The sequence below is a fragment of the Poecilia mexicana genome, unplaced genomic scaffold (assembly GCF_051168715.1).
Source record: "Poecilia mexicana isolate PSO_F unplaced genomic scaffold, ASM5116871v1 scaffold_12, whole genome shotgun sequence".
Classification (NCBI taxonomy): Eukaryota; Metazoa; Chordata; class Actinopteri; order Cyprinodontiformes; family Poeciliidae; genus Poecilia; species Poecilia mexicana.
In genome coordinates this window covers 7088405-7112591 of record NW_028263381.1, presented here as the reverse complement: position 1 = coordinate 7112591, position 24187 = coordinate 7088405, and the positions used below count along the sequence as shown (strand labels likewise).

At 39.9% G+C, this 24187-nt stretch overlaps 1 protein-coding gene across 1 annotated transcript in view; it reads right to left on the bottom strand.

Annotated features, from left to right (window-relative positions):
* Positions 1–15773, bottom strand: part of LOC106907113 (disabled homolog 2-interacting protein) — a 153040-nt gene extending 137267 nt beyond the window's left edge. Inside the window, exon 1 of the mRNA XM_014972713.2 lies at positions 14293–15773. The gene's annotated coding sequence lies outside the window, so the exon portion shown is untranslated. The remainder of the gene's footprint in view (positions 1–14292) is intronic.
* Between the last annotated feature and the right edge of the window lie 8414 nt (positions 15774–24187).

Sequence of the window (24187 nt, the reverse complement as noted above, 5' to 3'; positions counted from 1 at the left end):
TTCCAGCAGGACAATTACCCAAAACATAAAGCCAGATCTACAATGGAATGGTTTAAATAAAAACATATTTATGTGTTAGAATGGCAAAGTCAAAGTCTAGACATAAACTCAGTGGAGAATCTTTGGCAAGATCTGAAAACTGCTGTCAAGTCAATTTTATTTGTATAGCACATTTCAGCTGCAAGGCAGTTCAAAGTGCTTTACATCAAAGGACTAAAAAGTGATAAAAATAACATACATTTACCTTAAAAAAGAAAAACATAGAAATTAAATTCAAAGTAAAATCAAAATTAAAATCATATACATTAATTATATTGATACATGTACCAATGATTAAGATTTAGAAACAACTGTAAATTGTTGTTTTTTTGGGGGTGGGGGTGGGGGGGTGTTGCCTTGATTTAAAGGAATTCAGCTGTGTTGCAGTTTTCTGTAAGTTTATTCAAGATTTATGGTGCACTGAAGCTAAGTTCTGCTTCAAAATGCTTGGTTCTGGTTCTGAGGATGCAGAGCAGACCAGAATCAACAAACTGTTAGCAGTAGTTTGGTGAAAAAAATGGCTCTCTTATGGTTTATATTTATTTTAATCCACACACTTATTCCACACACGTATTATTCATAATATTTTAAATAAGAAATATTTGATCAAAAATATATATTAATTTCTGTATATTTTTAGGTGCCACATACACCTTTTGTCCAATGTAAGGTTGGACAAAAGGTTGGGTTTAGGCATCCAACTAACCTTTATAAAATATTCAGTCTTATAGCACAGAGTAATCATATTTCCAACTCATCCCCAGTGTAAGAGTTGGCAATTTACACACAATTCATGTGTGTAACCAGCGACGTGAATTAGAAAGACACTGTAGTAATTAGCGGGACCTTCCGGCAGACAACCAATCAGAACAAGAGCTTGTGTGAATATTCATAAGGTCCTGCTATTACACAGAGTTGCCACCGGGGGCACTGTGGCGATACACAAATTATACACAAAATCTGGTTTATGTGTATTAAACGGACATCTCGTTTTTTTTGCATTTTTGGGGTTATTGGACCAATAGAAACCTTTCTACGCTTTTAGATTTTTGTCAAAATTAGCAGGACACCACCCCTGTCCTGTTAATTCAAAATGTCCTGCTAGTGTTGCGTGTATTCTGACGAAATGTCCTGCTAAACCACATATACCAACACACACACACACACACACACACACACACACAGAGACGGAGCAAACATGTGCACTACAAGGCCATGTGCTCAGCGTGTCAAAGGGTCAAAATCAGGATTACAATTTGAAAGGCCCACATCTGCTGTTGACATTAAAGCGATGCTTACGCAGAGAAATCACCTCCAAGAAAACAAAATGAATAGTCAGCTGTTCAACTGACAGGAAAATGTACAAAACAAAACAACAAATAACTACAGGGAACCGTCGATATTCCACCTAAGGCGCCAAGAAAACAATCGCATCGTTATATTTTAAGAAAGTTCACAGCATACAGTGATTTCGTAAGTATCCACTTGATTTCTTTATTAAAGACGTGGAAGAGATAGGACGCAAAAAGAAAAAAGAAAGATGTTTTGCTGCAATGAAAATCTTTGGAGTCACACACAAGTTTTCCTCCATTAGCTTAGCATTAGCTTGTATTCAGCTCCATCAACCTCCCCAGCAAATCCAATGAGTATGACTTGTGTTTAGAACATAGAAATAACTAACAGAGTTCAAAGTGTATGAATACTTTCAAGGCACTTTGATAATCTGAACATGTTTGTTTTTTTAATGAGCGCACAAGACATTCTTGGCTGTAAACTGGACACAAACAAGACAGACTCTATGGAAAGATGTGATCTGAACTGTCTTTTCAGCATGATGCGCTGGGAAAATGTCCTTTTTCTTTTACAATCCCAAAGGTGCGGTGTGCATATACAGCTGGGCAACTGGCCTTAGGGACACCACAGGATGCGGAGGAGGAATTAGCATATACCTCCCTGTGGGAATAAGAGCAGCTGGGGATGACTGTGGCAGGCCGATTTATCATGCAACAACCCATGATACTCACAGCAGATAGTTAAAATCTACAAACATTTTGGACATCAACTATTAACTTTGAAAAAGAGGTGGATATAATTTATTACATCTGCAAGATGTAAGAGTCTCTTTGTCAAAACCGCTTTGCAGAAAAGCACGATATTTATTTTACGGTAGATATATGAAGAATCTGCTGAAATGCGACGAGAGCACGGAACGCCTGAACGGTAACAGTGATTTTATTTTATTTTATTTTTGTAGAAAACGACATCAATCTGAAATAATATGTATGAAATTATGGGTATCCGCTATGTACTTTTAACCTAGACAACTGTCAGTTCTTTTTTCTAATGCCAATTGTGTCAATCTTAAAATGGTCAAACGTTAGAACACTCTTGACACAGTACATTTAATTTCTATGTAATTGGTCATTTTGGTCAGGCAGATTTCTTTTATCGGCAGAAAAAAAGTAGAGAGAGGCTGTCAACCACTCAGCCTGAGTTTAGCTTTGCTAGAAACGTCTCCCTGTTGAAAGTGAAATGTTACTCTTTCCTGTTTCACCACCGCGCCAAAAAAAAAAAAGAAAAAGAAAAGCTCAGGAGAGAAAAAAATTTAAGGAAATGCTTTGACATAACATTTACTTGGACAGACATCTTTGGGGCATTGGTAATATATTATGCACTGAATATGACTTGACTGAATAACAATTAGGTTGTACTGGCATTAAAATCAGAACTTGACAGCGTTAGATTGAGTGTCCACAAACTGGACCTATATAAATCAAAGCAGTTGAATCTGGGTTGTTTTTCTTCTTCTTCTTTTTAAACCTCGTGGGATAACCTTCGTTGTAACTTTGTGCTCTGTAAATAAAAAGAAGCATTCCCTGGACTTAACAGCACTGAAAAGGTAGTAGAGTAGGTTAATTATGTGTCAGAACAGCCTGCCGTAGCTCGATCCGAAGGAAACTTAGCGAAGACAGGGAGGTCACTGCGGCAAACCCAAAATAAACTCAGAAGTTTGAAGACTGCCCTGAGATTTACTCGTCTAAACGGGCAAACCCGGTTAACTAACTCTGAGTTCAATAAAATCTGCTTAATTATTGTGCACAAATTGTTTCTCGTAACGCATCTGTAATTATCCCCGTTCTGCGAGGACATCCTGGAACTATTTCCGAAAAGATTAGAGGACAAAGGGAGACAGGAAGCTGGTTTGTAGGTTTATAGGTAACAGAACGTATCATTAGAGAAGTGAGGATGTTTTGCCTCAATTATCCTCCTCTTGGTTCGTTCTTTAGTTGTTTTACTGATGCTCTTTATATTTATACCTCCTTTCTATTCTTAGCAGTCAACACCCTCCCCCACCTCACCTCACCATTTCACATTTAACGTTTCACTGTCACTTTATTTCTCGTCAATGACTCAAGTTCACGTTCGACCCCCCCTGCAGCAAGAAGAAAACTGCGATCCATTATTTACATTGGAATTTATGGAATTCAGTCACAGCTCCTGTGGAAGCACTGTTTCTCTCCTTTCAGTCACAGAGACGCCATTGTCACGCAAACAATAGGTCTAAACTGTTAAAGGACCATGTGAAACGTAAGTGGGCTGCAGAGTGAGCTCACACAGAGGAGAGCAGGAACTCGGATGCAACAGATCCGAGAGCGTGGCTGACATGGAAGGCTACTGATAATCGCTGTGGCTGGATTTATTTATTTATTTTTATTTTAGAAAACTTGACTTCTCTGGTTCATATGACATGCAGCAGAGATATTGAGATATTTTGATACAACGTTCAGGGTACAGAAAATTAAGTATAATTTTTATGTTCTAGGTGGACACTAAATGATTGCATCAGTCAATAAAACCAACAATGACCAAAACATGTTCATGTTGTGTATCAGAAGGATTTGGCAAGATAGATTAACTACTCAATGCTATAGTGGGAACTCGGAACGCTAACGCTCACTTTGGCATTGTTAGCAGGTAACGATTAGCTAGGGGTTGTGGAGCACAGCCACCTGTGAACAGCTGAAGTTCCCAAATACTTGAGACATCCTCCAAAAACATTCATCACTGCCTATTTTAAATCTTCCAACACCAAGCATACCTTAATATGCATCAATACACAAAGTGGAAAACACCCTGCCACTATAGAAGCTAACATCCATGGTTGCTAGCTTTTCTCTGAGCCAATCAGCGCCAAGGAAAATGAATGGCACAGCTAAGTTTCATATTATTTTGCCAGTCAGTAATATATGAAGAGCCATTGTGGGTAGGCATTTCACCTTTCCAAGTTGTGTTTTATTTTGAATAACTCAAATATGTTCTGCGAAAATGAAATTGGAGATACGGTGGAGAATTTATCCGTTCTCTATGCTGAGTCCTTGATGTCTGAGGTTGAAGAAGAGTCATTAAGTTGAATTCATGAATTCCATTTATTAATACCAAAATACAGCTGGTCCATTTCTCATGCTACCTTTAGGAGTTAGCAAGACAAAATGGCACCCGAGAAGAGTTTGTGATCTCCTTTGTTAGCCTCTATCTAAGCTACTACGGGCGTTCCCTAGTGTTTCATATCCTCTAACCTTAGCTTTGAGGGTGTTTCCTAATATGTCAAATCCTTTAGCTTTAGCTAAACTACTAAACTACTTAGCAGCTAGCTAAAAGAGATAGAGGAAAAACAGAGAATTATTTATTCTCAACAATACGTTCAACAGAATTTGAGAATATGCCATCACTGAACCACTAAATGCATTAGGAGTGGTACACTGTGGTTCATACAGCTTTCAATTGTTTTAAATAAATTTAAATATACTTTTAGTTCTGACAAATTACTTACAGATTACCCTGGTCGACTCCCTGATGCAACACTGCAACTCAAGAACTACTTCCTTTCTTCGGAATAAAAATATCAAACAAATCTGTGTGTAAAGCCTAAAGCACACTTTCAAATTTAATACCACAGAAATCTGACAGTCACTTCAGTAGATTGGTGTTGCATAAAACCCAGGATGTGTTGGCTTGAGAACATTTTCCCTTTGAGAAAGGGCAGAAAAATGTTTTGCACACCGAATTAGCCAATATTCTGCTCAAAGGTCACTGCTTTTGTGACAAATTATGAGAGTTTGCTGGGTTTGTTGCCCCACGGGAGAAGAGGTGTAATCACTTTTATTGTTACAACTGCACAGATGTTTTGCTCCAGTGCCAGTTTCAAATAACTACAATCCCTGTGGCAAACAGCCATTAAAAGAACAATGAATTTCCATACGTTACTGCTCCTTCTCTCTGAACTTTCATAGTTAAAGAACCTGCAGGGCACGCTTTCACTTCAAGACCAAAAAATAGACTCAGGAAGGAATGAATGTCTGGTTCATTCATCCAATGTCAGTTTAAAAGCAACTCAGATAAAAGTTCTTTTGGACTCTGACCATGACCCCACTGACTGAATTTGCACAGAAAATTATGTATTCCTTATAAAAACACTGCAAATTTGTCAGTTGTGTGTCAGATAGTTTCTGATTTATTCATCGAGTTTTGGCAAAATTCACCTAATGACAAAGTTGATTCATAAGGACTGCTGAATACAAAAAAATCTGGCTTATAGGAAGCAAAACATATATTGCAGCAACCTTTTCATAGTATTGTGCCTCAGATTTCACAAGAAAATAGATGTTTCAATGAATGAGGCTTTTGTGATGATCTTGCCTTGAATCAACGTGTCAAAATTAAGCCACAAGCTGTGTAGTTATAAAGAAAACAGTGGTCAGCTCAGCAGCTGACCTAAATGTTATGAGGTGAAGATCAGTAAAACTCTTATTTTAAGTAAAAAAATAAAATAAAATCTCCCTAATTTTTAACTACTTTATCGTGCTGTCGCCTAAAATACTGCTGAGTTCTGTCTTTCCAGGGGGATTGTAAAAGGAGTGTAACCACAAAAAACAATTTACAGCGTCAATAACTTTGACATGAAGAACTCTAAATGAGTGGATTCATACTTTGGTATGGGACAGATATAATGCGCTGTGAAATAAAAGCAGGAAGTGTTGGCTCAGGAACCGCTGGCTTAAGTATCCATCCTGGCAACCCACATTCAATTCCTTTCTGGCACCGTCGCAGTTGATCTCACTCTAAATTTGTGCTCGTGTTTTTTTAGAAAACAAGATTAGAGAGCAGCATGGTGCTCTTAAATTGGAGACAAATGATTAGTTTGGGGACACCGACAGGAGCGAGTGGAGTGGACTGACAAGAGGAGTCTTAATTTTCTTGGCGGGAAGGTTTTTTGGCTTTCTGACGCTTTCTGCCTTGGCACTGCCGGCTAACAAGTACCAACATGGACACATAAAGGAAGATGGATACATAATCAAACGTGAAGAAGAAACATAACGGAGGCAAGCAATTAAGCTGCAGCTGTCTAACACAAACCCTTGATCCTTGTTGCTGCTCAAAAGCATCATTGACACCATCAAACGACTCCACTTTCATCTAAGCAGAGAGTTACTGTTTGTGTGTTGCTATTAAGGGAGATCGAGGGCAGGACACAGGAGGAGTTCGGCTAACTGGGACAGCACACACTCCTTCGGTTGTACAGACACAGTTGTTGCAGCCGAAAGGCTGAAATCCTTAAACCCGGCGTCTCGTCTGAGCTACGCTTTTAGCCTCTATTTGAATTACGCAAACTAAACAAAGGGCAGCAAGAGTGTGATTAAAATAGCTGTGGGCCGGGTTTGTCGGAATGTGTCGGAGTGTGTGTGTGTGTGTGTGCGTGTGTGTGTGTGTGTGTCGGTTTTAGAAATGGGATGTGGAAAGGTATGTGGCAGGAAACGAGGTAAGCTGGAGGGAAAGCGGAGCCGCTAGGAGTGGAGTTCATTTTCCCCTTTTTCCTGTTTTGCCTCAGCATGCGAGTCACCTTCTGACATCACCTACACGATTCCTCGCACACCCTCGGTGTGTGTCTGTGATGAACCTACGGTCTACACAATGCAAGGTCTACGTAGGGTAACAGACTATTTTCCCCCCTTTAAAGTAAAGTCATTCATCACCTTCCCAAAAAAAAAATGAGGATGTTAAATGAGTCAGCAATTTGTCTTGACGGTTTATTTTCTGTGCATGCCATCAGAACGACAAATGCAAACTTTCTGTGACACATCCAAAAACTATAAATGGTCTTACATTCAAGAAACATTAAAATAATATGTCAAATAAAACACTAAAATGTCAAGAAATGTTTTGTGAAAGTGGGTAAATTGAAACGAGTTGATGTACAGTATTTGCTTCAAATGTAGATTCAATTCTTTCTGTTATCTGTTAGTAACTGATAGAAAAAAACAAAACAACTATCTGCTGACTGCGGTAATAATCCAGTTTACCTTTAGGTGCGTGTTGTTGAATCTCTAAGTTGAGCTTTGACTGGTTAATGGTGCACCAGGGATTGTGGTAATAGGTAGCTACGGTTGGACGTGTCCATAATAATGTGATTGTCTGAACAGACAGCAACAAATAGATTTAGTTGTAGTTACAAATGGTTGTTTTCTAGAACAAGCTGCTTCGCTTTGTGTGCTTTCTCGCAGGAAGCAGCAAACACAATCAATACCGCAGCAAAGCCAACAGGTTAAGTTGGATACAAAAACCTCAACTGTGGTTTGAGAGTTTGTTGTTGTTTTACTTTACTTTTAAATATATAATTTAAACACTTTTGAAACAAAGTTCCAAGGTGGACACAACAATAAAAACGATCTATTGCATCTTAACTGATGCAATAGTTTTGCTCTCACAGTCACCAAACTTTATTTATTTATTTTTGATGATGAGCTCATGATGTCACTGAAGATACAGGAAGTGCTGGATTTTCAGGAAATCAGTCAAGCTTTCTTTCCTCATCAGTATGCTATGGCGGACATTTTACATCAGACTGGAAGTGGGACCGTATTTTCTTGCCGCTGCTTGTTCGTTCGGAGAATTTCAACAAAGTAGAACCAAAGTCGACGTGTTTTAACACCAAGAGTTTTTAGAAAGGCAGCTCGTTTTCTACGAATTGCAGGAGTTTGTCAGTCTGACTGGTTGAAACTCTTACACAAATACTTCATCTAAGCTCATGCTATTATTATTACTGTGTGATCCTTTCCAGTTTCCCCTCACATTTCCTCACATGGCTGTTTTTTTCTTTTTATTACTTTTTTTTTTTTTCCAAAAAAAACATCTGGTGCGGCAGGTGAAGATAATTTCAAAACCGGTTATCCCAGCTTTCTTCTTTTACCAACACTAGATATACTGAAAACTCAGTGGGTGGTCCACATCCTCATGAACAGACAACACTTTGTCACACCAAAAAGGCAAGTAAAAAAACAAAAACGCAAGTTCAAACAATTTAAAAAAAATGCAAATGACTTTTAAAGGAACATTGGAACTGGAATCCTCAACATCCAAAAAACAAACAAACAAACAAACAAAAATAAAACACCAGAAGTCTCTTGTCATGACTTTTGAGTCTTCGCTAACGCTGCCAATGTGGGACGCACTGGCATCGGCTGTGTCAACTCCTGTGTGCGGCGTGGCCGGGTTCAGCGCAGCGTGTTTGCTGACACGGCAATGCGCTCGGTGCACTTCTAAGCCTGCATGAATACGACCAGATGCGCGACGAGGCCCACACGCCTGCGTAACCGCGGTTACAGGGGAGCGTTTGTCAACTCGTTCAGGGCAGAAATCTGCTTTGAAGGGAATTCACCCCCCACACAACCGCATGTGGATTGGACCTGCATTATTAATGAGAAGCCATATTTCACAGTGTATTTATGGTCTTATTATAAAGACAGAGCTTTGAAGCGATTTTATTTCCTCTGCAGAAACACCTGAATGCAGCTACGATGGGGAAACAGCTAAAATACTAATTAATACACATTGGCAGGTTTTTTTTTTTTATTTTGGAAAATGAACTCCAATCCAAAATGTGTCTTAGATCTCAAAGGTATCGTTAGTGTGAGGCTTCCACTTTGTAATACCTTCTGAATAAAACTGAGATGGAAGGATCAGGGTTTTTGTTTTCCACTTAGCCAAAATAACCAACGTCATATTATTTTTAAACAATGACAAATCCTGAAGATAAATTCATCCCTATGTTGTGACAGGCATTTCATCAGCTTTTATTATTTTAACAATGAGATGTCCGACTGAAGTAACAGTCCAATATGAGATGGGTGCAGTAATCAGACAGAAAGTGAGGACTTGTCTTGCATGGGAGTGTTCGCTGTGACGCTCCCTTCCAGACAAAGGTAGTAATGTTTGAAACTCGTATTGCAAAAGCCGTAAAAGTTAGAATGTTAGTAAAGTAAGACGCCTCAGGCGACTGCAGATGTTGCCTCCTGTGCGGGCGTCATGTTATTGTGAAACTGTGAAAAAGTAAACGTCATATTTTATCTACAGCTGTGCACTTCCACCACTGTTAAAAAAAATATATAAAAATCTCAGTATCATATAAAAAAAAAGAAGTTTGTTTTCCACCAGCATTACATGTAGGATGCTTGAAACTGAAAGAGAAACTGACGGATGACCTTTTAATGCCTCTAAAATTTGACCACATAGGGCTCCTATCCAGCAATGACATTTCATACTTTGATGGTTAGTTGGAAATTAAAACACAAAAAAAAGTGTAAAATGAAACAAGAGTTTGACGTCACAGCCAAAGTGTTGTACTTGCACTCATCAATCCAGCCACACCAATCAGAACTGGAACTATCAAGTTTCAAAACATGTTGTCAATTCAAAATGCTAGAAGTAGAATGCAATGGACTTTAAATTGTCTCTCTCTCTCTCTCAAGAAACTTAAAATACTGCATTTTAAAGTTACAAAACTAAACTTTAAAGACATGACAGTACTTGACATCTCCCTGTCTTGCTTCACATTTATATCCATGCTTTTGAATATGCTTACAATGGTAAGATAGGAAACACTGACAATAGCTTTGCAAATGCAAATCAAAACTAACATTAGTACACTCAGGTGAGCACCCAGAAACTGTCTCACAGAGTCCTGACGTACATCTTGCCAAACCTGTTTCATGTCTTCTGTTCTCCCTACACCCTCTCTGCATCCCCACACCGAAAGTGCCATGGATACCGGATCCGATCCTGTGCACTCCTGTCAAAAAAACGTCTTCTGGTGTTTGTGATTCATGACTGTGTAATTACATAGCCGGGCACGGCAGGGGCGGGCAGGGGCTGGGGTTGTATGAGCGAAAGGGGAAAATGACAACAGACGCTGTTCTGGGATAAGTCAGAGAAACACAAGGGTGTTTGCGTGGACAGTACCTGGATAGATACTCAAATACATGTTTTATTTGTACTTCAGGTCAGGTTCCAAGTCATCCAGAAGTCACAGGTGAGGTGAGCCTTGGGATTCCCTCAGAGGAGCCGACCCAAGTGGCTGGGGAGAGGGACGTCTGGGTCTCACTGCACCCGTGACCCGACACGGCATGAGATGGAGATAACGGAACCAAGTCGGTGAAACGACGACAAAACATGAAAGTGAAGTGAAACAAGTACATTCAAGACGAGAGAGATAAAGTCTCTCTCAACATTGAAAAGGAATCTTGACACGGGAGTTTCACAATCCCGCTTTTTTTTTTTTTTTTTTTGGGATCAGCTAAATAAACAAATGTACTGCTGCGCCTGACATAACTGAGCTGAGCTAACTATGCAACAAAGCCAGTGCGTTGCTTGCAGAACTTCCTTTCAGCACTGCAGGCGTATTTCACAAGAGCGCACAACGGAGGTGTGTGGGGACGGAGATGGAGAGATAGCAGTGTTTTGAAAGTAACACCGGGATTTTATTATCACTTAAGCCAGTGAGGCAAGAGTTTATCACACCAGTCAATCACAAAGCATTCACAATCCGCAAGGAAGCCGTTCCACTTTCTCCGCTTAAGAACACTTAGTCGCCTTCCAGCGGCTGGGCAGCTCAAGATAAAGGTGTTACCAAAACGGAGCGCGCCGCCTCAATGACAGTCCATTTCAGCTTGCGTTTTTATCAGGTTTGCCCCGCATTCAAAATTCACGAGCACAAAACAACAAGCTGCCGTTCACGACGTATGCAACCACTCGGGTTGCAATTAAACCACAAAAGAGTCAAGCGACAAAAGAAAACAAAATCCAAACTTGTAATTGCTTTTTAATTGTATCATTTCCTTTAGCAGCAGTTTGGGATGGATTTTTTTTGTTGTTGTTTTGTTTTGGGCTTTTTCACGCACCGCGTGCGCCGTTAATTGGCAAAACAAGGTGAAACAAGGTTTTTTTGTTTTATGTATCCATCTGTAGACGGAATATAACAAGAAATGTGTTTCAGAAATAAGTATGTGAAACACAGTGACAACAATTGAAACCAGGAGAAATTGCATACAATGTATCAAAAGACACAATCTGTTTAAGATTAAGTGAAACTAAATTCGTCCTGTTTTGTGTCAGGGCTGCCAAAACTATTTCCACTGGCTAAGAGCCAGAATGATTTGTTGTTTTAAATCCACCGAGTAACAAATTTGTCGCTTTGTTTTCTAGCTTCAACTTCCTGGCTGACGTCTCAAGATGTTGACGGAATACTTCCACAACATTTCCTCCTGATGCCATTTATTTTGTGAAGTGCACCAGTCCTTCCTCCAGCAAAACACTTAAAGGGGCAGCATTATGCATTCTCCAGGCAAAGGAACCTACATAAACATGGAAGTCCTTCTGAACTGACAGGCTTGGAAAGGGCTTAATAGCATCCATATTAGCTGATAGTAACTCTGGAGGAGCTGCAGAGAGTCACAGCTCAGGTTGAATAGTCTGTTAACAGGATGGTGGAAATGTTTTCTGGAGTATCAGAGGATCAGTGCAACAGGTTGAGTTTTCTTAAAAATAAACTGGTAACACTTTATTTGAAGGGGGTGAATAAGACTGTCATGACACTGTCATAAACATGACATAACATGTCATAAACATGAATAAGCCTTCATGAATATTTATGACTGTTGTCATAAAGTGTCATTCGGTAAATTATGACACTTTTAATACAAAGTTGACATTATTCAAAATGTCTTTATGACAACTTGACATTAACCAAGTAATAATTACTGATATAAATTTGTTATAAAATAATTACTGATTGCACTTTAAAAATGAGGTAACTTTATGTTATTAAAGATAAAGTTTAAACAGTAATGATTTCTTGGTTAATGTCAAGTTGTCATAACAAAGACATTTTGAATAATGTCAACTTTGTATTAAAAGTGTCATAATTTACCGAATGACGCTTTATGACAACAGTCATAAATATTCATGAAGGCTTATTCATGTTTATGAAAGTGTCATGACAGTCTTATTCAACCCCCTTCAAATAAAGTGTTACCAATAAACTTTTTAATAACTGGCATAATAATCAGTAATTGCTGATTCTTATGCAATTGCATAATGCAGACATTGTTCTGAAACAATGTCTGCATTGTTTCAGAACAATGATCCTTTGTAGATGCATGTAGCTGTCTTTGAATCCGTCTTTGGATCGATTATATACTTTTTGAATTTGTCTTGTACAGCGTCATCTATTGACCCTTATTTTGAATTATTACAGTATTTATATATTACTTTCACAAGAAGTAGGTAACTGAATTTTGCAGCTAATAGTTGAGAGCTCCACATATGGTAAAAAAAAAAAAATCCTGTTTGCACTTCTAATCACATGAAAAAGTTTTAACGTTTTGGTGCACAAGGAAATGCTGAGTCTCATGAACAAACTAGCAGTTTTATCTCGCTAAACATACAATTGTTATGGCAAGACACAGTGGTGGCAGCATCATTCTGTGGGGATGTTTTGGCAGAAAAGTATGATTCAGAGTGATCCTGAGAGAAAAGATGTGCAGAAGTTCACACAGTATTAACTTGGCAATACGAATGCATGTTATTTTGAATTCTTATTCAAAGATATGTTTGACAACCATGTATTTTAGCAATATGTGCAACCTTTTGTTTATTTTTTATATAAATTCAGAATAAAATGCATTAAAGTTTAGGGTTGAAACATGAAAAATTGTAGAAAAGTTTAAAAGTTTGAAGTATGTTTACAAGGCTCTGTAAACTATGAAACTGTGAGTTCTTCTTCTCAGACGCTGCATTTCCACTCTGTTTATGCACACATCTGCTACAAAGAGATGTCCGGGTGTCCGTCCAAAAGACACCTCCAGACTAAATCAGAAGCCTGAAAGCGGCAAACTTCTTCTTAGCCCCAGCTGCCCACACAAATCAGCAACCAGGTCATCCTGCAGCCAAACAACAGCTGCAGTCTGCAACAACAACAACAACAGAGCGTCTTGTCCGGATCGGCTGCTGACCTCCAACCTTCCCGCGTGTCATCCTTTCCCGCTCACGAGCCACACTGATCCCATCCCTGCCGCCTGGACACAAGCCGTCTCCTCCGGCGAGGAGAACTCCAGTCCGGCAGTCGGACCGTGAACTCTCCGCTCGGCATTCCCACTAATCCCTCTCCTCCGGCTGCTCTGAGTCGACTTCCTTCCCCACAGCTGCCGGCCGGCCCCGGATTGTGCTAATAATAGGACAACAATGTCCACCCTGGTTCTCCGGACACAAATCGCACAGTTCAGAAAATTTGAATGCCTGGGCCCCGTTTGGAAGCAAGACAAAATAAATCACAACACACTGCAGTTTAAGTCGACTGTAAGCACCGACATTTACCTCCAAAGAAATAACTTTCCTAACTGCTGACACAACCCAATCCCTCCAGTGAGTAGGCAATAAGCTGCAGCATGTAAACACATGTTGGCGGTGGAGATACTATGGGGCTGCACACTCAACTGAATTGCTATCTGCAAGGGCACTATAATCATGCCGAAGCTGATAAGTGAAGACTACACACCACCGAAGCACTTAAACACTGCCTCTGCCTTTCCCACAAACACACATGGAAAAAAAAAAAAACACAAAAAAACATCAGGAATGTGCATTTATGACATGCATTTTTAACTTTTTTTCTTCTTCAGAGATCGCACATTACAGCTCTTTGTGTCTTCTCCTCATGGGAGACACGTCTCCTTTCCAACCTGCTGCTTTCTCTGACAGATCATGTCTTTAACGCTCTTTCTGATCCCCGAGACGGGAAAAACCTAAAAGCAAAAAACTTGTGACTCGGGCATTCCTTCGTCTCACCGAGTCGTCGGGCTATGAAAGAAGAGAGAGGGAGGCAGAAAAGGAGAAAAAAATTACAAAGCAGAGTGAAGGGCTCACCTCAGACAAGGTCCCACAGTCGTTGAGAGAGTAGAAAGAAAATCATCCTCAATACAATCCACCAAAAAAAAAGAAAAAAAAGAAAAAGAAAAAGCAGAGAGCAACAAGTAGTAAGTCCGAATTATTCTCCTCCCCTCTTCCAGGGTCCTGATCTCTTGCTGTGATTCAGCCAGGCTACAGAAGCTGTAGATGAACTGGAGAAATGTAGTGTGTGCTTCTCCAGTAAATGTGTGTGTGTATGTGTGTGTGGAGTGTATGGTCTTGTGGACTCCTGCAGGGGTACTGACTCTTAGCAGTGTTCAGATCCTCCCCCTTCTCAGAATCACTAAGAAAAAAGAGAGAGAAGTTCTCCTCTTCTCTCTTTTTCGCTCTCTCTCCCACACACACACATGCACACATATGCAAAGACACACACCAAAAGAGATCCAGAGAGTCCTCTCTTTGTCTCCTGTCTGTGTCTCTCTCTGTGACTTCAAACGTCTGAAACTCCCCGCTGTACAGCCCCCCCAACCTCTCTCTCTCTCTCTCTCTCTCTCTCTCTCTCTCTCTCAAAGGGAAAGGCGAGTGAGACATGTGTGTGTACGCTCAGGGAATGCCGTCGTACATCAGCGACTGGGAGGAAGAGGAGGAGGAGGACGGAGGACGGAGGGGTGGGGTTTAGACTGAATTCCTACGCTTCACTTCTAACCAATCAGGAGCCCGGCTGCGGCTGACCGAAAACCGCGGGGCCAGGCCAGGGCCTCACTACTCAACTCCAGCTTTAAAGCATTAGCTGGAGTTTGCTGGTCATGTTGGCTACTTTTCTACAGAAGTGATGGGGATGACATGGAGCTGCTTCTTCTTTTTTTTTTTAAGACTTTGATCATCTTTGTTGAATGAGAACTCTTGTAATTGCTCCATTTTCACGCTGCAAAAACACAGAAACATTAGCAAAGTGTTTTTGGTCATGTTTCTAAGCCAAATACACTTGAAATAAGACACACAAAAAAAGTACAAGTTCCACGAGCAGATTTTTTTTTCACTCATAACAAGTACTTATTCATCAATATTAAGGGAAATTTTGACTCAAAGTAAGCTTCTATATTGTGTTGAAATGTTACTTGTTAGTTTTGTAGTATTTCAAGCACACCAAGATATTTGCGCTATTTTTTGCAGTTTAGGTTTATGATAAACATAAAAAGGCCAATGTAAAATTCACTGTGCTCCGCGAACATGAGCATGCTGCATTTACATGCATTTTAGATCACAACAGAAAGCAGTGCACAAACTGAGCAGGTTGCATGTGAAGTAGAAAAAAAATAAAAAATCATGTGTTGAGATGTGTTTCCTTATCGTCTCCCAGTTCACTCTCCCCCTCTTGTTGAAGAACCGTCCTCTCATGTTTCTGCTCTTTTCAGACATTTGTCAAGCAAGGCATTTGTCCGCAAAAGTGTCGACAGATCACCTCCCCCAAACCCACCGACCCCCTGACCCCGCCTCCATCCACACACACACACACACACACACCTCCTCTTCCTGCTGTTCCCATATGGGTCCCATATGGGTTTGTCCGCGGGTTCCACGATGGCCCCACATGGGTTTGCCCATGTAGGGCCAGAGCCCACATGGACCCTACATGGGCCCTATATGGTGGTGGCCCACATGGGTTTATCCATTTAGGGCCCATGTAGCGCCCATGTGGGCTGTGGCCCTACATGGGCAAACCCATGTGGGGCCATCGTGGAACCCGCGGACAAACCCATATGGGACCCATATATCAGCCCTCCTTTCCCCCACATGGGTCCCACCTAGGCATGCTGGCTGGGCAGGAACATTTTCCATAAACTGAAGAATAATTGAAAAACACAAGTTTTGGTGCTGATAATATCTGCTGCTCTGTTTAAGGCGATTTATCCACTGAATCCTGCTGACTTGCTGCCGAGTTGTGGTACCGGAGTTGCGCTGCAGTAAAGCTTAAACGTTTCCAGCACAAAACTGCTCAATTGTCCGCTTGTTTCATTGTTGTTTATTTTTAAACACATGACCACACAGTAAAAAAAAAAAAAAAAAAAAAAAAAAAAGCTGTGGAAAAAGCATGGACTTAGAAGTCGTTAAGAATTGGAGACTGAATGTGTGTAAATCTGAGGTGGGAATTTTCCAATCCAATTGCAAGAATCAGAATGAGGAATTTTTAAATGGTCGGTATTATTATTATTATTATTATTATTATTATTATTATTATTCCTTGACTGTTTCAGCTGCAGCATTAGCTAGCAAGGCTTAGGGGAAAAAATATCTAAAATTTTTTATTTGTAGTTTTTCAAAAAATAATATGTTGAAAATTATTTACAGACATAATGAATAAATAAATGTGAACATTATTATTATTATTATTATTGAAAAACCCATTTATTTTAGGAACTCAATAATCAAATGAAGAGGGAGACATAATGTCAAAACACCAAATCAGCTTTAATAACCTAAGTGACCCTCTATTGGAACAGGAATGTCTTGTATATTTGAACCAGTTGGGGGGAAACATTTGTTGCTGACACGCAAAAAACAACAAAAAAGAAAAAAAAAAAGATTTTGCCCATAATAAAATGTAGTGTTATCACTGGAATGTAGTACAATATTATATTTGTTTTGACACTCAAAGGAACCAGATCAGCATCAGAAACATAAACCTGATGAGGTTTCCGACTACCAACTGAGACTCTCTGTCTGACATGTGGCATGTCCACTGGGTAACCTGCCACTCAGCCAGTGTCAGCTGAGAAAAATGTCTTCTTTATGCAGCAGATAGATATAGAAAATTAATAGATTGGCTTCAAAATAAGCTTAGAAAGTCTTCCTATCTAAAATCCTTTGCGGTGAGCACACAGACGTATGACAAGCCTGCTCTGTGTTTCATAGCACATCAGTTTAAGTTAATGCAGGTGGCATAGAAGGATGTTGGCTGGTCTGTATTTCAACAAATAATTCACAACTGAAAACAGAATAAAAAGAGAGGGATTGAAAGATCAGAAGATGAGGAAGAGAGAAAAAGAGACTCAAGTGAGTGATGACTTTGGTATGTGGGCTATAGAGTTACAAAGGGACGACAAAGTGAAGCGCCGCAGTTCACTCCTACTGACAACTCGGACACACCTCTTCTTTTATCTCCTTCTTTGTTTGTCCTCCTTTCTGCCTCCCTAATCCCTCATCCGCTGTCGCTCTGTTTATGCTCCCGAGTCGGTTTCTGTGCGTCTGTGCCGGAGAACGCGTGAAAAGCATGGAGAAAGGACGGCGACAACTCCATTTTAAGTCGTGCTTGTTTAGTCTGCTCGTTTACTTTTTGTTTTGTTACCTGCTTGTGAAAGTCGGGTCACACGGGAACGCAAGCGACAGAGGCGGGAGAAAACTCGAGAAAATAAAAGTAAATCGAGGCTAATTTGAATCGACAATGAACCCAGCAAACAACATTCAAAAAGGTCTCTGCGAGAGCCGAATGTAATGCATAAGGAAATGACCCTCTGGGCCTTGGAATGCTGAATCGGAGAAAAATGATCACATAAAGCAGATCCAACTTAAATCGCAGCGTCTGCCTTACTTTTGCCAGACACACAGAGGAGTACAGGGCGGTGAGGAATACTTACATTTACCATTTTGGAGACAAAGGGAATCGTCTGCGGGGCACTTGGAGGTCAGGTTGCTGCCATCCCTCCAGACTCCTGCAGGAACTGCAGTCACTCACAATGCAAGAGGGGTGGAATAAAAGTCTCAAGGAATTCTATCACATTTCATTTCTTTCTCCTTTTCCATGTGATCTCCGACATCCTTCACCATCAGCCAAGGGACAAATTTTCAACTCTGTGTGAAAGCGTTCATGCCCGTGGAACTTCATCCGCATCTTGTCGCGTTGCAGCCACAATCAGAATCCGCTTTATTCACCTAGCTTACTGACTATTAGTGGTTCCATTTGCAAAGTCACCTATTTACTCATCTTTCTGTGGAATGTTGCTCCAAATTATTAGCAGAAAGGTTGCCCATTGATGTTTTAAAGATTTTAAATCAAATGCAGATTGGGAAACAATCTACTTGACATTCTTTTGGCTAGCATTTGCAAAGCAGACAACATAAAGAGAACCACTCATTTTCCTAGGCGCTGATTGTCTCTACCACCATCAGTCCGTAGAATATAGAGATATAACATCTGTGGCAGTGCTACAATGGCTTCCACTGTTGATATTAGTACATATTTGGTGGTTGGACTACAGGCTGCTTAAAGCGTTTTTAGAGGGCGACTATGGTCCTTAGCCTTTGCAAATACTGAGGTTCCACTGCAATTGATGCATCTAAAACCCATTTGTGTTCACTGATTTTAAAAATCTGCCTAAGTTGATGCTTTTCTAAATTAAAAGTAGCCTAAACTGATGGTTCTTTGTAAATAAAGTGATTTGACTTGAATTGGCTACACTGTTTTATCACTGTTTAATCTACCATCAGAACCAACCTTCTTGGTTGAATACAAATATGCCACATGTGTAGAATTACTTAAATCATTTACGTGCATAACATTTTCCAGAAACATTTGTTTTTTTTCCCCAAGTTTATTTACGTTTGATCCAGAAAGTTGCATCTGTCCGTCAAACGGTTCATATGTTGCCAGGGAAACCTGGTTTTAATATTAAATTTAAAAGCTTCTGTTCAAATACAACTCGTACGACTAACCCAGTTCTTTTCTAAGCAGCACTCCATCTTGCGCTTTATGTTGCTTCTTCCACAAAGCCCTAATTTCAGGCTCAGATTACTGTATTTTCCCACCAAACTCTGGCAGTGAAATAAATACCAGAGGATTATGGCAGATCTGTGACTGGATAAGCCACACAAACAAGACGGAAGGGTAAACAAAAACACTGATTAAAATCAGATTTTCTTCTGGTTCTTGCCTCCTACTTATCAGGATACGATTAGCCACCCTCAGTGTGAGAAGAGCAAATTAAAGGAAGATTTACAGGGACACGGAAAATCACTGCCGCAACACGAGTGGCGGCGAACGAGCGCGCCGCTGCGTTCGCCACTGAACAACACGGACAGAGACTGCTAAATGCATGCACACATTGGGTTACCATGTAAACATGTTTAACATCTCCACCAGAAGACCCATGTGGATTCTAGTTTTTAAAACAAGACATTGTGTTGTAACAGATGCTTCTTTTTCTTTTTTTTTTTAAAAATCTCTTCTGCTTTTGCTTCCCTCCACAGCGGGTCTTCACAGTGACTGACGGTCTCCCATCAGGGAGGCTTTCTAACAAATGGGGCCAAATGGAGCTGTGCCACCGCCGCCGCTGGCCACAAGACAGCTCCCTGAGGTTACTGCTTAACTCTGCCTCTGCAGCGTTATTTATATCCCCCCCCCCACCTCCCCCAGTCACCAGACTAGTTTTAAGTGTTTAATGAACTTTTCACGTGTCGGCTACCAATGTGGGTCTTAAACGCTTTCACGTGTCGTCGGAAGACGTCGATAAATCATAAATCAACAAATCTAATGTTTACCGGTGGTTACAGTGCTAGTCGCAAAATATGGCAACAAAAGTAAAGATTTTTTTTTTTTTTTCTAAATGTTTGTGGTAGCAAGAAAACCTTGTCTGACCTGGTTTGTCGTCACAGTTATTTGGTATTCGGATGAATATCAAATAGCCACTTGTTAAGGTGGCTGTGCCAAATTTGTTTTTGGTAAAATTCACTTGAATTTTGTGGTCTCCAAAAATTTAAATGAAGGCAAAAAGACTTTTTTTTTTTTTTTTTTTTTTATGAAAACTACTTTGCATCACACATTTTCATTTTAATGTAACATTTTAATTCATTTTCATATTCATGGAAATTTGTAGAATTCCTGTTTCCACTGATCCACTTTCTACAACTTTGATGAAGATGGTCGATGTCCAATGAGGATTCCTTCCTGTTTTTTAAAATTTTAGAAAGAAATGAAATATGCGCATTAGAGGTAAGGAATCTATTACTGATATTTACTTCACAGAATCTCGCTTAAACCCCAAACTATCACTTTAAGGAATCCAGTCCCAGCTTTGGTGAAGACGAACAAGTGCAGAGACAGAGAGAGCAAATAATATATATTTTTTTTTAACCAAACTGTAAGAAAGTTACAGCATCATAATTATTAGCCATCTGCTTATTAGGTTATTTTATTCTCTTAAAGTGACCATAACATTTTAATTTAGACCACTCAACTTTGATATTAGAAAACTTTACTCAACCCAGCAGCTTGTAATGCCTTTTCACTGATGTTACATGTCGGCAAATATCCTGCGCTGGAAAAAATAAAAATAAAAACATCTCATTCCAACTTTAAGTTCCATAAAGCCTTCTAACTCCTCATGAGTGTACACTTTATCAATGATTACATCATTGTCACTCATTTCAGTCAGAAAAACATGAAAATCGCTCCTCACAGATAAAGTCAAATAAAATTAGGATTCAGACAGTTAATGCGTTGCTTTTTGGTAGATCTGTGATGTGGCTGTGCTGGTTGCTGGGAAACTAAAACAAAGTTTGATTTTCTTTCTTTTTTTCTTTTTTCTTTAAACGTCATGCAGCAGTCGTGGCACAGGAACTGAACAGCTATCAAAGCGAAACCCCAATACTATTTCTGATGAAGATGATGGAAGAACAAAGGGAACACAAGATGCCCATCTGGTTGCTAACGTAGCGTCACCGTAGCCTCGGGGTTCTCATGACCATCACAGCCTTCTGAGCCTCGGCGTGCTCATCTCTCAGCGGTCAGCGCAAACAGATATTTTCAATTCTGCGTGCATAATTCCTTGCGACCGCAGCCACAGACATATCCACCCAATCCACAGAAAAAGATTAAAGTACTTGGTGGCAAGATGGTGACCTGATAAACATGCTGATGTTTTTGTTTGTTTTTTCCCCCCCCCTGCTACAGTGTAAGGATTAAAACTAATAGTGAAAATCCGGAAACTCGGCTTTCAGCACTAAATTCGCAACAGAAGCTGTGAAGCGTCGTGTCCATATTTTTTGAAGTAAAGCGACGACGTGCTGGACTCAAAATTCTTCTTGATGAAATTAAACACAACTATGGTTACTGAATCAGTGAGGGATGTTTTTTTTATGAACTGCTGCCGATTGTAGAAAGACTATAGGAAGATGCATCCCTCTGAAAGACTTCCTTGAAGATAAAAAGCCGTAATTAGAGCTACATTTGGATTCAACCACAAAGTTATCACATGAACTCTATAAAAAATAAAAATTCTAGCGATCACTTTTCCCTCCTTTTTTGCTTTTACATCATGACAATTGCCACCAGCTTTCAGATGGTATTGATTTAAAGCAATTTGCATATCACACAGAGTGCTGCTGCTTGTGGAGAATATATTACTGTTTCCCCTGGCTGGAATTTACATAAAAATACACAATCATAAGCAGATTTTCCAGTAAGCAATATTTAGTATACTGTGGGCAAACCTGATCATCTCAGTCGCGTTACTTTAAAAGTGAATCTTCCTTTGACTGCAGATGCACAAACTCTGCCTCGCACACGTTTGACTTGTGCAATAAGTGAAATGTGTGCAACTTAGTGTCTCACTTTGAGGGCTTCCCTCTAACCTTTTAGGGAAAGCCAAGAAAATGAAGTGAAAAATGAGGTTTACACACAAACATGCACGCACATCCTATAGTTTGAGGCACACGAACGCGGTTGCAATTGGAAAGAGACTAAACATCACATTTTTATTTAGAAAATATCTGTGCAGGCTGTTGCCCTCACAGAGAGAGAGAGAGAGAGAGAGAGAAAATAGTTCTTTTTAACTGGGATGAACTGCCTGTAAAGCCTGGTGTAAAATAGATTACAACTTCTACACTGACAGCCCGGTTCCTAAATATACGCCGAGTGCCACCCAAAAGTTTTACCACATGATAACCAAGAAGAAATCCTTTATCTTGAAAACTGAGTATTCTTTGTGACAAAGCCCCGCAGCAGTCTGAAGCACAAGACCATAGTTTCATGTTGACGATATCTGGGAGTTTTTTTAAAGTGTAGCGAGAAACACTTCAAACAAGAAATAAAAAAACAACAAAAAGGAGAAAGGCCCCCTTGTCTCCAATAAAAGTGCTTCATCTATCCCAGCTGGTTTACTTCTCCAGCTGAATAGAATCTCAGACAAGTTAAAATACACAGTCAGACTAAATATGTCCACCTGTCTTCTGCTTTGCTACTCCAGGAAGCCCTCCACCTTTCTCATCTAGGACAAAACACACACACACACACACACACACACACAGGCAGACCTATTTACATGTCAATGAGGGCCACGGTGTGGAACCATTTTTTTTTATCCTCCTTGTTCCTTTTGTCTTTCTGAAACATCCTCACATCTCTGCAGGTTTCTGTGAGATGTTTTCACTTTGATTCCAAACAAAAGGCGTTCTGCTTGTTAAAAAAAAAAATAAAAGAAAGAAAAGAAATGTGTTGTGAGGTTTTCAGCATATCCGGCAGAAATACGGTTTGGTACCAGAGCTTTGTAGACTGTTCTGATAATTATGGATGCAGTAGCTGGTGTTACAAACGTATCAGAATCAGTCTGGGATGTTTTTTTTTGACTGGATGTTGAAAAAAAAAAAAAAAAACTGAAACAGATTATTCTACTTTTTCTTTTGTTGTAAAGATATTACACAAAAGTGAAAGTCTTTGCGGAAGTACATTGAAGAAGTGTTCATACCCCATATGAAATATTTGCTATCAATACATATTTGTCTCTACCAGCATTGTAAATATAGAGATTATGAGATTGGATGTAGAATAAATATTAAATAAAAAAAAAAAATACTACATTGATCCCAAAGGGAAATTAAATAAATTCAATTATGATTAGAAATCTTCAGGTTTTGCAGTCAATATGATTTTTAGATCAACTTAGATCTGGATTTTTACCATTTTCCCCCTGCCTGCTACAGGAAAGAACCCACAAAGCATGATGCTTGTTGTGTTGCATTTTGGCTAACTGTGTCAGTTCGATGTTGCCAGGACGACGACACGACGTTCTCCAGTTTTTCAATGTTGCAGATGACTTTGCTCAAATCTCTGGCTTGCTCACCCACTTAAATAAAATATATGTTGTATCTTGATGTAAAAATGAAAAAAAAAAGAAACAATCAGTCTTTCTGGCTTTAGAAAGTGCTGAAAAACTACAATGATGCTAAAAACACGAGCTAGAAAGATGTATTATTTCTGACGGCCAAGCACTCCCCCACGTGTCCCTTCTGACATTCAGTCACACCCCTCTTACAGAGACTTTTTAACAATTAAAATTCAAAAGGACAACACAAGCAACTCATGTTTCAACCACTGGAAACGTGGCCATTTCATGTCTCTTCACTATCTCTAGTTTTCCACCACTGTCTTCTGTATCTCTGGCTGAAACCGTGAAAGAACACCTTGATAAAATGCTCACATGGTTTTCTATGTCACTTTCAGGTGAAGCTGCATTTTCAGGTGTGAAAATGCAGGTTCAAATCTTTCAAATCTTCCCTGGCAGACAGGCTCTACTTTGAGACATTTCACAGGATGAATCATAGTAAAGAAAAATCACACATAAAGTTCACCAGGGTTCTATTCTCGGGTAGCCTGATAAAAGCGATTGCTTCGTCAGCATTCGCCTGTGACTTGTGCAACGCACCAGTTTGACATTATGAAGCTAAACCGGGTCTAGCCTGTGCTGTAAACAACCGCCCTCCGATGCGAAGAGAGAAGCGCCGACCCAAACAAGATGACTGTTAATGTGAACTCAACATTTGGAAGCGTAGCCAACACGGACTAAAAGGCTGCGCCGACTTCCTCTGCTGCCACCGAAAACCTGCAGGCGGACTGTAATTCTAAAACGGCGCCGAAAATTGA